The 11,970-nt window shown below is 36.6% G+C and overlaps 1 long non-coding RNA gene across 1 annotated transcript in view; it reads right to left on the reverse strand.

The window, feature by feature from the left end:
• The window catches only part of LOC111930057 (uncharacterized), a 43,987-nt gene that overhangs the window by 30,977 nt on the left and 1,040 nt on the right, over positions 1 to 11,970 (reverse strand). Inside the window, exon 2 of the long non-coding RNA XR_015288527.1 lies at positions 1,134 to 1,293. This is a non-coding gene — a long non-coding RNA (uncharacterized LOC111930057). The remainder of the gene's footprint in view (positions 1 to 1,133; positions 1,294 to 11,970) is intronic.

Raw genomic sequence — 11,970 nt, forward strand, 5'->3', positions numbered from 1 at the left:
TTTTTCACAAAAAACTTTAAAGGAAATCTAATATAAGGACCACAGGTTTTACATGGATTCAGCAGAACTTTTGAGTTGTCAAGACTCAATCCAGGCTGTTGGAAGACTTAGCCAGGCAACTCATAGAAAAAATAACCACCTTCTTCCTACTGAATTAGTTTAAGTTTTAAGCCAATACTTCACTTTTTAAAAAAATCTGTTCATTTTATAACTACTGCATCACACAGTTGATTCTCAAGTCAAAAATACCACTTGTCTAGAATCCTAATGACATTTACAGGGCCTACAATTAAATAAACAAAAGATACTTTACCATCTCTCAGTGTCATTTCCTTGTAAAAATTACATACTGCACTTCTACAGAAATGTATCTTTTCTTCTGTTTAGTTTATTAGCTACAGAGAAGAAGTTTTAGGTATCTTTTTATGTCTTTTAGTGCTAGTCTCTAAACTATATGCAAGTACTTTCAATGAAAAGAGAAAAAACTATAGTGGGAATAGCTTTATTGTCATATTTTTACTTGTGGGTGTGAGAAGTGATTTAACTTACAGGTACTGATTATTTAATTGTATTGATATAGAGCATAGAGCCTACCATGACTAGTGAATCATTCAGACTGACAAGAGGAGGTGTAAAAACTTATTGCTTCTATTCTGCCACATCCTTCCAGCTTTACAAAAGATAAAGCTTTATTCACAAGTGGGGGTTAGTAAGCCATTAAAATTCTTGATAACAGCTATGAATGCGTAAAACAAACACATCAAATCCATAGAGTATAATTCTGTAATTGATTGGATAATGATTTTTCCAAGAGATGACTATACCATCAGATGCACAATATAGCTGACTCCAAGCCTACATATGGTTTAAAAATAATCTTTGTAAACTTTACAAAATTAAGCTAGTTTGGTGTGTTCAATTTAATTTGTCAGTGTGTGACCTTTATTCAACACAGTTTTACAAAAAAACTTAATTGTTTAGATGTGAAAAGATACCACAAACTATTAGTCTTTGCTACATTGTATGAAAGAAATTGTACTTTGTATATTTAATCCTATAGCCCTGAAGCAATAGTTGATTTAAAGAACATGAATTTAGTCTGCAAAATAATTGTATTTTCAACAATACATTACCAAAAATTAATCTGAGCCAGCAGTGCCCTGGCAGCCAGGAGGGCCAACCCTGTCCTGGTGGACATCAGGCACAGCATCACCACCAGGCAAGGGAGATGATTGTCCCCTCTGCTCTGAGCTGGGGCAGCCTCACCTCCAGTGCTGGGGGAAGTTTTGGGTGCTGCAAAATAAAAAGGATACACAGCTGTTAGAAAGTGTCCAAAGGAGGGCAGCAGAGATGGTCAAGTGTCTGAGGAGAAGCCTTAGGAGGAGCAGCTGAGGTCCCTTGGTCGGTTCAGCCTGGAGGAGGCTGAGGGGAGACCTCACTGCAGTTCCAGCTCCCTGTGAGGGGCAGAGAAGGGGCAGTGATATCTGCTCTGGGGTGACAGGGACAGGACCCAAGGGAATGGCCTGAAGTTTTGTCAGGGAAGGCTTAGGTTGGATATTAGAAAAAGGTTCTTTCCCCAGAGGGTGTCTGGGCACAGGAAGAGGCTCCCCAGGGCAGTGGTCACAGCACCAGCCTGGCAGAGCTCAAGAAGAGTTTGAGCAGTGCTCTCAGGAACATGGTCTTGGGGCTGTGCAGGGATAGGAGTTGGACTAGATGATCCTTGTAGGTCCATTTCCACAGGATAGACTATGATTCTATGAAAAATAATTAGCAGAATTTAGATAAATTTTCAGTCCTGCTTTCAGCAAGACAAAGAGAAAAAGCTACCTATACGTAGGTTTGAATATGACTATTTGTGTCAGGTTTTAGGAATATTACAAAGCACAGGTTTGGAATCAAAAACATCTGTTTTCTTTTCTTCCTCATAATTTATAAGTTTTTCACTAAACTCAAGATGTTGAAAAGCAAGCAAGTAGGGGATTCAGATAAATCTCTTAATTTCTTTTCAGTATCAATTTATGATGAGGAAAATTTTGAAAAAAATATATAAACTATCTGCTTTCTTTAAATATTTACAATTTTGATTTTTTTTACAGCCAGCAATAGATTTTAAAATCATACTTTTCTCATTTTTTCCCTATAATATTTAGGTAACAGAAACCTTTCTGTTTGTGTGGGGTTTTCCCTATGTATTATACATATACAATATTTTCATCTTCTATTTTTGGTACCATTATTTTTTCCTTTATTGGTATAAATTAACATTCTTGGAAATTCGGTAATAGTATCACACATTAACTAATTTGCCTAGTAACAGGAACATTAATTGTAATGTGAAATTTTTATTCATATTACTTTTTTCCTTGCAATTATCAGAAGAAATAAAATAAGGTAAGAGCTGAATTAGATAAAATTCAGTGCTGGTAAAAGAGTTCTTAACTAGTGATCATATTCACTAAGAGGTAAAAGAGTTCCTATTAAGTACTATTGTGTATTTGCTTTGCAAGAAACTAAGTTGTTTCTTCAACAAACTACTAAAAATCTACCTGTTACTAGTAGTCTAATATTGAAGGGAAATCTTACGTCCTTTTTTCATTTGTCTGTACAACAGACAACTGCAAAGAGTCTGACTGCAGGACACTAGCATCAGAAGATGAAATTGAGAATGGTGTGTATCCTGCACAATTTCATAGATAACACACTAGTAATGTCCCATTGGAAGAAAGCTGGAACATCTTGATAACTCTTTAGTGAAAACAAGTTTTATTTTACAGAACGAAAGTGAGTGACATTTTTGACTGGATAGCTAACTTCAGATAAGGAAGCTAGACTGTACTAAGTAATGCAACAAGAAAAAAATATTGCAATAATCCTGGTCTAAGCTGAAGTTGCAGGTCCCAACAGAATAATCTTTGTGCTTGTAAATTTAGCACAGCTTACTCTTAACACTGGCATTTTATGATTGTTGATGACATCCAAGCTGCTTTTCAGAACAACACATAACAGTCTTTTTAGTTAGACATAAACTAAAAATTATGTCTGGCAATTCACCCTACTTATCAGCTTCTAATTAATAAAAAGGATGAAACCACTACAATTGAACTTACCCTGTGAAATGACAGGATGGAGAAGAATCATAAGAACAACTTAGAGTCATGAATAGGGAAAGTGAGCACTGATACAGGATGTTGTAAATCTCATAAAGAATTATATTAAGATATTGTTATTCAGCTTCAAATTGTAAAAAATCTTTCTACATGAAGTGAAAAATCATAGAATTGTAAAGTTCAAAGAACAGATAATGCAATTATAACAGGATACAGGTGAGCTACTTAAATTATCATATTCCACTTAACTCAGTGATCATAATAATTTTGCAACTCTATTATACTGAGCTATGAAGAATAATTTAGAAAATCATTGACTCCATCTAGTGGTAATTTTCTGTAATTTTTCACTTGCAATTGCTTCAGTAGAGAAATCAATTCCAAACTTCCATTTTAATTGGTTACAAGTCAAGAAACAATAACAGAAAACAACAATCAAGTAAATCAGCCCACATCTCTAGCGAGAACAGTGCTCAAAATATTCTGCAAAGAAAGTCACATCGTTTTTCATACAGTATAGTTTAGGAAGCTGAGATGGAGGGAAATGAAACAATTTTGGCCAATGGCAGAATATGGACAGGGGGCTCAGCTTCCCCAGCCACAGGGCTGTCCCTCAGAGAACCAGGATAATGGAGGCAATTTTTCTCCTTGGATATCTTTGCCTCAGATTACCAGTAGACTACTGGTGACTGCTAGTCTGAATTAAATGAAATGGAATTAAATGAAATGGTATTTTTCCTTTTCATAACTTAGAGGAGGGATGTATATCACTGCAGCTGCCACCTTAGCCGTTACAAGTAACCCTGCTTGCAGGCTGCTGAGACAATATAAAGAATCAGACCTCAGAACATGCTCTGCTTACTCAGCCCCCATAATGTATAATTAAATCAAAGTGACAGCATGGCATGAAGAAATTTACTCTGCAACTCACTGATGATCTACTTTATTTCACAAACTAAAATTCCATAAAATAATATATATATAAAAATATAAATATTGTGTAAAACAAAAAAAATCACACACACAAAACAAAACAACAAGAAAACAAAAACATACAACAGGTCAAGTTTCCAGGGCAATAACTGCAATTTTTCACACTGTAATTTTTCAAAAATTTTTCAAAAGCATTTAATCCAGATGAAGTAATTTTGGGTAATCTTGTTTATATAACTGCTAAAATGTAAGTCTGAGAGGTCTGAGATGTGGAAAGCCACATGTTTATTCAGGGTCACTGAAAGAAAAATTAAGTCCATAGTGATCAGAATCTAAGGAATTATAGAGAAAAGTGATTTTAACATTGTGAAGTTTTGGGGCTTTGGGGGAATGTGGACATCAAAAATGTTAAATTTTATTCCTGTTTTTACAACAATACTTGTAAATTCAAGCACTATAGTGGACATCAAAAAGGAGACACAGTATTCATCTCGAGTTTCCATGACAGGGCAACAAAAATGTCACATTCTAGTCTATGTAAAGTCAAATACATAACACTCTTCCCAATTAATAATTTGGAAAGCTATCAATGAATTCTGAACTGGTCCACATATGAGGGAAATATCAGCTGCTGATAGGAATAAACATCATTCTATAAGCAGGATGATTGGAGTTCAACTCTAACTTGAGCTGATTAACACTACCTTGTCAGTCACAGGCTGCACAGTAAAAAGCTATGACGCTGAGAGAAGGAATAATACTATAGTCAAATGGGCTTTCAGAGCTAAAATTTGAATGTTGAAAGCATTCACTGGTGAAATTATCCAAAGATTATTTTGAGGAAGTAAACTTGGCAAACACGGTGCTTTCCTAAAAGCAGTATAAACAGTACATGTCAATAAAGATGCTTACTTCCCCTCTGCTGGTTTCAGTCAACCACAGTTGCTTCACAGAATTTCTACAGCTAAACCCCATCCCACTCAAACCTATCTTCTCTTTGACAAGAGTACTAGTAAAAAATCACTGGGTTGAAGAAATTCTTAGCTACAAACACTTGTTCTCCCAAGCCATTATGTTCAGTGTTCAATACACTGCTTCCAGGACAAAGTAGAAGTATTCTACATGCTGACCTTATCAACACCTATGGATGAAGAGAGCATTTTTAAATAATTCCCTAGCCAATTGTGAGTGACTCCATAGCTAGTCAGTTTAAAAATGCTGGAATTTCATAGAATAGTTATGTCTCAGATATGATTACCAAAAAAAAATTTAGAGGAAAAGTTCTTTTCAAATTTTCAAGTAATGGAGATACTGGGTAATTTCAGATCTTAATAAGAGCTAATTTCAGCCTAGTAAGAGATTTATCAGTTAGGATATATTACATCCTCTACAGCATCTGTTTAATATTTTGGTATTCATAAATAAGATGTAGATCAACAAAATAAATGCAGTACTTGAAACAAATACAGTAACTGTATTTTTCATTGTAAGTGATGCACCAAAGAGAGTTGTACATAACATAATTAATGTATGGTCACATATACTGGTCACAGGTACTGGCACTTTTCTATTTCCTTTTTAAATTTCGCCACAGAGATGATCCCCAGTGCACAATTCTAATACTGTGGTCCTCTAGCTGCACATTAGAACCTTCCCCTATTACAATCATACCTTAGAGGAAAGAAAAATGTCGGAATAGACTTTTTAATAGGAATAATTTTCCATGCCTCTAGTGTTAAAACTATCCATTTTGTAATAAAATTCTTTATTTGTAACTGTTTGTACTTTTAAAAAGAATAAAGGCTGCTTTCCCTTGATAGTCATTCAATAAAAGAATGTATTCCAGGAATTAAGTAATCACCTGCTATTTTTAATCTTTTGTCTAGCCAGTTTTCAGATCTTGGGCAATTTGCAGAATGTGGGAAGTCTGGATAATCATGGATTGTGGTAGTGAATTTCAGCTCTAAATTTCTGAAATGACGTAACACTTATGAGACAACATCTCAATCTAATTTCTGTTCTCCAAAGCAGGTCTTCCTCAAGAGGAAGAATTCGTAGAGGATACTAAAATAAACAGAACACTTATGTAAGTGCACCTAAGCCTGCACCTGCACAGCCTTAGACAGGTGCAGAATATATCATCATCATTAAAACCATCAAGATTTCAGGCTGTCTAGCCATTTCAGAGCTGAAGACTTAACCTCATCTCAGCACTTGAGAAGAAGCAAAAAAGAGATTTATGATCAAATTTCCTGTCTTCATAAATAAAAAATAAATAATTGGTAACAAATACAAAAATCAGGACTCAGACTAGTTTGTCACCAGCAAATGATGCCTCCTTAGCTGTTTTTAGTTCATCTGGTGTTTTCCTTGCATCTGTCCATGAACTTCATAAGACCAGTGCATAGGTCTTTCCTCCCCAGACTGTTAACTGTGGCAAACAAAATGTAGATATTGTGACCTCCCTGATACCGTCCTGCTTTTTACTTGTTGTGGGTCGCCCCTGGCTGCATGCCAGGCACCCATCAAAGCTGCTCTCTCACTCTACTCCCCTTTGCAACAGGACAGGGGAGGGGAAAAAATATGTAATAAAAGGTTCATGAGTTGAGATAAGGATAGGGAAAGATCATTCACCAAACACCGTCACAGGCAAAACAGACTCAACTTGAGGATATTAATTGAATTTATTACAAATCAGAAGCAGAGAAGGATAATGAGAATAAAACAAATCTTAAGCACACCTTCCCTCTGCCCTTCCTCCTTCCTCAGGGTTCTGTCTCCTCCCCCCCTCATGCTCCCTGCCATGGCCCAGGGAGACGGGGAATAGAGGTTATGGTCAGTTCCTGCCACTGCTCAGGGAGAGGAGTCCTTCCCTTGCTCCAGTGTAGGGTTCCCACTGCCTCCCACGGGAAACACAAGTTCTCCACAAACTTCTCCAGTGTGAGTCCTTCCCACAGGCTACAGCTCTTCACGAAATGCTACAGCATGGGGTTCCTCCCACTGGGTGCAGTTCTTCAAGAACAGCCTACTCTAGCATGGATCCCCCACAGGGTCACAAGTCCTAACAAGAAAACTGCTCCAGCGTGGGCTCCTCTTGATCTGACATCTCAGGAGTCACCAAAATGTTAACAATTTTCCCAAAGAGTTACAGGGAATGAGAAGTGGTTATGAAACAGAGTCCTGCCTTGCTCTTGTAAAAGGTGGAATAAGTAATAATTTTCTTAAGAAAGGATGTTTTTTGATTTTTGATCTTTGTATACTTTCAAGCCTCATCAACAACAAAGATTTAATATGTGAAACAGATAGCCAACAAGCAAGCTCTGAGTGATGTCCAGGTGTTAGAAAGGAAAATTACTTATTTGCTTTGCTAAGGCTTAGGGCTTGACATGCTCTAATGATCTTGGACCTAAAGGGAGGTTAAACAAAACTTGGGAAGAAGGGCAAACCACAAAGAATGCATAATTTACAGGCCACAAGGACATCTGGCAGAATATCCAAGATAAGGAAGAAACTAATAAAACCAACTCAGCAACCGTGCTGAATCAGCTCAAACTGAGTAAAAGGTAATTCCAGCAGGGCAAAATCCACAGACCACCAACCCAGGAAACCCACTGACTCAAGAGAAAGACTGAGTATGCAGACGAATTAGCATGAGAAGCAAGAGAACAATTATCCAATAGAAAATAGAATATTAATTAATAAGAAAACTGTGTAATTTATAGTGAATAAACATCAATGCTTTGGTTCGGTAAAATATATAAATAGTAAAAAGTTTTGACAGTTGGTGTGCTTGATTTGCAGAAATCTCCACCTTGCACCCTGCACAGAATAAACAATGTCTCCTTTCTAAACCAGACTCTGTGTCTGTGTTTGGAGAGCTTCTGAAAGTGTCAACACTTCCTCCACAGGTCTGCAGATCCCTGCCAGCCTGCTGAAGTGCAGGCTTCTGAAGGATTAAGTGTTCTCTTGGGCATCCACCTGGTCCGGTGTGGGTCTCCTCCATGGGCTGCAGGAGGATCTTTGCATTCCTGTGGTTCCCCCACGGGACTGTTTTCACAGCCTGATTCATCAGAGTCTTCAACATGGGCTACAGGAGAATCTCAGCTCTGGCAGCTGGAGCACATCCTGTCCCACCTTCTCCACCGACCTCAGTGTCTGCAGAGTTGTTTCTCTCATTTTCTCACTCTGCTCTTCTCTGGACACAGAGATGTGTTACATCTGCACATTAACTTTTCTTCTTAAATATGTTATCACAGAGGGATTACTGCCACAGCTGGAGTCAGCTTTGGCCAGCAGTGGGTCCATCCTGGAGCAAGCTGGCATTGGCTCTGCCGGACATGGGAAATTTCCGGCAGCTTCTCACAGAAGCCAGCCCTGTGGCCACCCCCAGCCCCCGAAACCTGACCATGCAAACCCATACATATTTAAAATACATCAGCAGAGCAATCACTGAGGCCATCACCATTTTTCTTCTGCTTTTGTCAGACTCCAGTACTAAGCTTTTGTGATGAAATTCCTGTATTAGCATCAAAATCTTTTTAAAATAGATTAATTGTTAAAAATCAACAAAGTTGCAAAGGGACACTGCATCCTGGAGCTGGGATCTTCATTCATATGTAATTCAAAGGTATTTGTGCTGCACAGGGCAATTACACCCTCAGGGTACATCAGTGGTTTAATGTGGGAGCGGATGTGTATTTCTGTCTTGTCTGGGTCTGATGAAAACAAAATGTTTGCAGGGTGCACTGAAGGATGATTCACCATTGCCTGAGAAGGCAAAATTAGCATCTTGATTGTCACAGCCAAACACGAAGGTCTTAAAAAAACATGTATTTTTAAAAATCCAAACAACTCATTTTTGTTAGGGCAGATTCCTTTTCAGATTTGTCCTTGTATCTGTAAAAATTTGTGAATTTGTGAATGAAAATTCAGGGCTTCGTCATGAAAGGAAAAGAAAATATGATTGACTGGATATTAGGTGGAAGGAATTTAGAGTCAATTCTGAATGATGTCAGCCCTAAATGACAATTCAGGGGTATGTCCAGATGTTACCGTGCTTTCCAAAATTTGTGTCTCTTCCTGATATTTTCATTGAGGAGCAGCATAAGCCCCAGACTATCAAGAAAGAAACACTAGTACTAATCACCTCTTCAGTACAACTACTACTACTACTACTACTATTACTACTACTACTACTAATAATAATAATAATAATAATTAATACTAAAGTAGTGCTAATCACCTCTTCAGTAAGGCTGTCCATAAGATTTTGACTGAAATAACATGCTTAGGGTAGAACAGAAACCTTCAAATAATACTAATAAAAAATTATCATTATAACATGCACCTTTGACTGATTTCAAGGTTTGAATTTTGTCTGATTTCTGTGTCCACTGCTTGCTCCCTCATCTGAGTCTTAGATTGCTTAAGGTAAACTGTTTTGCTCTGCTCTTGTTTAGTTACTACTGGAGAAATAAGCTACCTACAGTCTATCCAAAAGAAAAACTTTGGTTCATCAGATTTCACCTAAGTTTGCTCACTTCTGCTTATTTGTAAAACATATAAGATTTTCATAGTAAATTAAACAGAAAATACCAGTCCTTAAAGGAACAACCCCTGCCCACCTTTAAAATAAATATTTATCTAAATGCTCTAAGAAAATATTTTTTATTCTACTTTACCTTTATAAGTAAGATTATTTCCTGAGGTGGATTAGGAATTTCATAAGCAAGGCTACTTACCTTACAAATTATGTCAAATACTTGTATGCTCAAACAAACATCTCAAGAAACATTAACCTATTTTAAAGGCTTAAGAAATACTGGAAGGCATCAACATTCAGAGAACTAAGTAGCAGTAGAATTTCAAAACATTTTCCCAACGAGCTATTTTCCCTAAAGCTACTTACTGTGCAAAAACAGATACAATTTTCTTTTGGAATATTTTATAAGTCTCTGAATCAAAAGTACTTCTTCAGCATCACCCACAATCTACTTTACAAAATGCTTTCTGCAAGGCAAGTATTAGCTGATATTTAAATACAACTTTCAAACAGAAAACAAGATATGAACTATTGAAGTAAAACAGCACATTCATGTCCAGAGACTAGAGTTCACTCATTTTGACTGGGAGAAGTGAAAGTTTTTCTGGCTCTTACAGGATGAAAAAGAAAAAAAATTTAAAATTTTTTTATTGAACCTAAAAATCTTAACGAACTATCAAATAAAAAAATAGAGATCTATAAACTATAATTGGTCATCACATGTAGAAAGAAAATGTTAAAGTGCTTTGTCAGTTCAGAAAGAACACCTTACAGATAAGGTGTGTGCAATTACTCTCACTCAATAAATGCAGTTGTTTCTCCCCACCCCAGTCCACACAAGTGTCCACATACACAAAAGAGACCTATTTATACTTTTAGCTTGGGGAGGAAATGTCGTAAGCAATTTTGTTTATGTCCCATCTGAAAAGCCGAGGAGTGGAACAGGATTGCTGCATTATACAGGCCCATCAAGCAATGCAGGCAGCAGATGATCTCTGCTGGGTGAAGCCCCACTGTCTCACAGCAGGAGAAACATCACCCCAAGCACTGCTGTTCACACACCTGCCTGTTATCAGAGCCAGCCGGGACCAGGAGACCTGAAACTGCTGCTTTGAGAGCAAACTCCTGCTGCCAAGGGCTTGTATGTTTGAGTTTAAAAGACACCAAGAACAGTTAGAAGTGATTTCAGATGAACCATTCAAACAAGAAGCCGAAAATATAATAGGGGAGAAGTAGAAAAACAAAACACTTGTGTTTTGGGGTAAATAGTAAGGTGGTGCTTTTTTAAAGAGTTATGTGAGAACAAAAGAATAAGACAGTCCATGATTTAAAATATATATATATATATATATATAAATTTTAAGGTAAACTGGACATATTTCTTTTAAAAACAGTTAAAGAATAAGGACTTTATTAGTTATTATGTTAGCTTTATTATTATATAACCATGTAAACTAAGCATAACATGCTGCCATCATGGTCCTAAGAACTTTATAAGCTATGATATTACCAAGTATCTCCATATGTGGTTTGGAGTTCTAGATATGCATCAGATGTTTAGAGGATGCACTGCTTGTAAGAGTTTTACATAAATATAGAAAAGTGTTTGAGGCTGTCTTATTAAAAGAAAACAACAAAAAGTTCATAAAATCCACGAGAGTACAGAAATACATTCAAATGTTCTTCCTTTAGAGCTCTTTCTCTCTTATGGGGAGGATTACCTGAATGACTGATAAAGACTGAATGAAAACAAAAAATGTTCAGTTTTTTTTCTGACTGAGAATAATGATAATGATGATGATGATGATAATAATAATAATAATAATAGTAACTCTAACAGAACTTAACAGCTGAACCAAAATTAAATATTCTGTATTTGGAATCATACAGCATACATAAGAGTATACAGCAAATATATTCTGTAATATGTACCAGAAATAGTGTTATATGTTACAAAAGATAGAGGTAGTATAATAAAAACATCCTTTATTTGGTAGGCCATTGCTTGAGACAGATACTTCCAGAATGTGGCCAACTGGGATCAGACTCTCAAAAGACAGCATTAAGGCTTATCATTTCCATTGGCAGCATAACAATTCCTTTTATATATTAGAATAGTCAGCAAGCCAGACAGAGTATAGACAAGAGCAATACTCTACACTTCTTGAAAATGTGCATTTGATTCCATGCAGGAGAATGGAAGCTGTTCTGGATAGCAGGTAGGTCATCATTTATTGGACAAAATGGGACACCCACCATACTGAGGTACATTTATAATCAACATAGTATTTCTTTTTTTTTAAGGGAGAAAATAATTACATAGAATTGTCTTTCTCTACCTTTCACCCTGTTTCATATCCACAGACATCCTTCTTTTCAGAAGTACAG

Source organism: Cyanistes caeruleus, chromosome 6 (genome assembly GCF_971803275.1).
Source record: "Cyanistes caeruleus chromosome 6, bCyaCae1.hap1.1, whole genome shotgun sequence".
Taxonomy (NCBI): Eukaryota; Metazoa; Chordata; class Aves; order Passeriformes; family Paridae; genus Cyanistes; species Cyanistes caeruleus.